Source organism: Colobus angolensis, unplaced genomic scaffold (assembly GCF_000951035.1).
Source record: "Colobus angolensis palliatus isolate OR3802 unplaced genomic scaffold, Cang.pa_1.0 Scaffold737, whole genome shotgun sequence".
Lineage (NCBI taxonomy): Eukaryota > Metazoa > Chordata > Mammalia > Primates > Cercopithecidae > Colobus > Colobus angolensis.
Genome location: NW_012121121.1, coordinates 354,551 through 358,948, shown reverse-complemented (window position 1 = coordinate 358,948; position 4,398 = coordinate 354,551). Strand labels below are relative to the sequence as shown.

The 4,398-nt window shown below is 35.5% G+C and overlaps 1 pseudogene across 1 annotated transcript; it reads left to right on the top strand.

Annotated features, from left to right (window-relative positions):
- Positions 1-2,253: 2,253 nt before the first annotated feature.
- On the top strand, positions 2,254-3,526 carry LOC105501661 (annotated as a pseudogene). Its single transcript, XR_001000220.1, has one exon. The product of XR_001000220.1 is annotated as a 28S ribosomal protein S31, mitochondrial pseudogene (transcript).
- Positions 3,527-4,398: the final 872 nt, after the last annotated feature.

Genomic DNA, 4,398 nt, shown 5'->3' with positions numbered 1-4,398 from the left:
AAGAGACAACCCACAGAATGGGAGAAAATATTTGCAAACTACTAACATGACAAAAGGTTAATAACAGCAATATATAAGGAATTCAAATAACTCTATAGGAAAAAATCTAATGATAGGATTAAAAATGTACAAAAGATTTGAATAGACATCTCTCAAAAGGAGACATACAAATGGCAAACAGGTATATGAAAAGATACTCAACATCATTGATCGTCAGAGAAATGCAAAGAAAAACTATGGCAAGATATTCCACACCCCAGTTAAAATGACTTATATCCAATAGACAGGCAATAACAAATGCTGGCGAGAATGTAGAGAAAAAGGAACCCTTGCACATTGTTGGTGGGAATGTAAGTTAGTACAACCACTATGGAGAATAGTTTGGATGTTCCTCAAAATAACTAAAAATTGAGTTGCCATATGATCCAGCAATCCCACTGCTGGGTATATACCCCAAAGAAAGAAAATCAGTATATCAAAGAGATATCTGCACTCTCATGTTTGTTGAAGCACTGTATACAATAGCCAAGATTTGGAAGCAACCTAAGTGCTCATCAACAGATGAATGGATAAAGAAAATATGATGCATACACACAATGGAATATTACTCAGTCATAAAAATAATAATATCCTGTCATTTGCAACAACGTAAATGGAACTAGAGGTCATTATGTTAAGTGAAGTAAGTCAGGCACAGAAAGACAAACATAGCATGTTCTCACTTATTTGTGAGATCTGAAAATTAAAACAATTGAACTCATGAACATAGAGAGTAGAAAGATGGGTAGTAGAGGCTACTAAGAGTAGTGGGATGGCAGAGTGGGGGAAGTGAGGATGGGTAACAGGTACAAAAATAGAAAGAATGAATAAGACCTGCTATTTGATAGCACAACAGGGTGACTAAAGTCAATAACAGCTGAACTGTACATTTTAAAATAACTAAAATGCTATAATTGGTTTGTTTGTAACACAAAGTATAAATGCTTGAGAGGATGGATATCCCATTCCATGATGTGATTATTACACACTGCATGTCTGTAATGAAACATCTCATGTACCCCATAAATATATACATCACTAGGTATCCACAAATATTAAAAATAAAAAATTTAAATTAAAAGAAAGGCGATAGGGATAGAAATGAGTGAGGAGTAAGTAAAAGAATTGCAGGAAAAAATCCCAGCTATAAAAACATACACATAAGGTGAATGAAGATATCTTTAAGTTTATTATGACTTTTGCTTAAAACAGTGCTTCTTGATTAAATTATTCAGTAAAGTGCCTCTGTGGTAGATTTCAAAGTTTTTCTTATTTTGCTGTCAAATTGTGGCAGTCATGGAGACTTTTGAAATAGTCTCCTAATTGATTGTACTGCCATTACATGGGACAATGTTCTGCTTCCAATTGGCCTAGGCTTAAGAGGGAAATTTACCAACTTGCATAATGGAGATTTGTGGAGGTTTCAGGTATGACTGGACCAGGGACGGCAAATAATATTGTCAGGGCTCAATTTCTCTACTTCTCAGCTCTGCTTATTGCTGCCTGATCTCAGTTTGCCTGCCATGTTATGCAAGACAATTGCTAGTAGCTCCAAATTTATATCCCAATAGTGGAACAATCCCAGTGGAAACAGACAAGAGTTGACATAGCTCTGGGGAAAAAAAAAAAAAAAAAAAATCCTGGGGAACATTCTCATTAGCTTTTCTTGAGGTATATTCCCAACCCTGTACTAATCACTGGGCCAGAGGCATACATACTTGGAAAATAATGAACAGGTTCTGCTCAAGGAAAAGGAGTTTGTGTCCAGGTGAGAAGGCGTTCTGGGCAACTAATAGCAAATGCCCACAGCTCTGGAAACCTCACTGCTTTCACCTCTTTGTACCAACAGGGTCACTGTTCTAAAGGATGAATAAAACCTCATAAGACCTCCAAAAGCAAAAACTAAGAAACAAATGGTGAGCCAGTACATGGGGGAAAAAAAAGCTTAACATCACTAATCATCAGGGAAATGCAAATTAACATAGTTAGAAATAAAGAATTGCATTTCATGACAAAATGTCTGTTCCAACAGGCAGCACAATAGTCCTAAATTGATGTCTGTATCTTCAAAATATATTACCCAAAAATCAACAGAATAAGAAGAGTCAGAGGCAAATCCTGAGACATTGTTGGTGATGTTACCACATATCTCCCAGTAAATGATAGAACAATCAGACCAAAAGTAAAAGAGAGGTCAGGGGACATGTTTGACAGCGGACACCATTTCAGTTGCCTTCTTGGTTCAATTTGTGTCTCAGCGATGTTTCCTAGAGTCTCGATGGTTCCTATCTCTTCGCCCCCTTTCCCGCCACCCTTTGTTCTCTGGAAGCCTGGAGACATCAGCGGCTGTGATTGTGCTACTGGCTGCTCGGCACGGAGGGTCAGGACAGAAAAATAAATCCAAAGATATTTTGGCACTAACAGCATGATCTGTACCAAGAAAGATGAGCAGTCGGTTCGAACTGATGAGACTTCCAAGGAGACTTCAGAGAGTCAAGACAGTGAAAAGGAAAATACGAGAAAGACTTGTTAAGCATTAGTAAGGGCGTGAAAATTGAATTAAGCACAGTAAATGTACAAACAACAAAGTCCCCCAACAGAAGACCACTTAAAAGTTTGGAAGCTACACTTGGCAGGCTTCAAAGAGCTACAGAACATGCTCCAAAGAAGAGAATTGAGCCCCTGAGTCTTGAGCTGGTGGCTGCTGCATCTGGTGTGGCAGATTCTCTCCCTTTTGACAAGCAAACAACCAAGTCAAGCTGCTGAGGCTGTTCCAGCAGCATGACGAAGAGTCAAGGGCACAGAGAGATGCAGAGAGACCTAAAATTAGTTTCAGTAACATAATATAGATATGAAAGTTGCCAGATCTGCTACAACTAGAGTTCGTTCAAGACCAGAGCATCAGATTCAGTTTGACGAAGGCTATGACAATTATCCTGGCCAAGGAGAAGACCACTGATCTTAGAAAAAGATGTAGGAAAAATATATTGGTGGGGAAAAGACTTAATATTTTTGACATGACAGCAGTTACTAAATAAGCACCTGAAACAGACACATCACCTTCACTTTGGGATGTGGAATTTGCTAAGCAGTTAGCCACTGTAAATGAACAACCCCTTCAGAATGTGTTTGAAAAGCCGATCCAGTGGACAAAGGAGGGGAAACTGTGGGAGCTCCCAATTAACAATGAAGCAGGTTTTGATGATGGTTGTTCAGAATTTCATGAACATATGTTTCTGGAGGAACACTTGAAGGGCTTTCCAAAATAAGGACCAATATGCCACTTCATGGAGCTGATGACTTGTGGCCTTTCCAAAAACTCAAATCTTAGTGTTAAACAGAAGTTTGAGCACATAGAGTGGTTTACAAACTATTTTAATGAAAAAAAGGACATTCTAAAAGAAAGTAATGTACAGTTCAAGTAAGATCATGGAAATTTTTATTTCAAACAATTAGAGATGAATATTACAATGAAATAAAATAATTTTACTAGAAAAAAAGCAAAGTAAGTATATAGAAGATTCAAACAATATAATTATAAAACTCAACCTAATTAGCGTACACAGAACATTACATGAAGCGACTGCAGAATATACGTTTTTTCAAGTTTATATGGAATATTTACCAAGTTGAATAAAATACTAGGGTGTAATACAAGACCATATGTTTCAGGGACTGAAATCATATGGAATATGTTCTTTGTTTGCAGTAGAATTAATATAGAAGAAAATAACAGAAAGATAGAGAAAATATATTCAAATGTTTACAAATTAAGATACACATTTTCAAATAACCCATGGGTCAAATAAGAAATTATAATGGAAGGCAGACAATATTTTGAACTAAGTAATAATAAAAATACGGTATATCAAAATCTGTGGGAAGCAGATAAAGCAGCTCTGGAGGGTTATTTATATATTTAAATGCATATATGAGAAAAAATATAATGTTAAAAATCAATTACCTAAACTTCCATATCAAAGAGTAGGAAAAGAATGACAAATTAAAACAAAAGAAAGCAGAAATGAGGAAACAATACATATATAAGAAAAGAAATCAATGAAATAAAACACAGATGTGAGATAGAAACAATTAAAAAAAATAAAAGTTGATACTTTGAAATGTTTCACAAAATTAATAACCTCTAGCAAAGACTGATTCCAAAACACAAAGGAGCACAACAGAAATTACTAATGTCAGTAATGAAAAAGAAACACCAATACAGATCCTAAAGACATTTTAAAGAAAATGAGAGAATGCTCTAAATAACTAAGGTCAATGAATTTTATAAGTTAAATAAAATGGACAAATTTATTTAACTTATAAATTTATTAACAACTTGCCAAAATGAAATAAGAA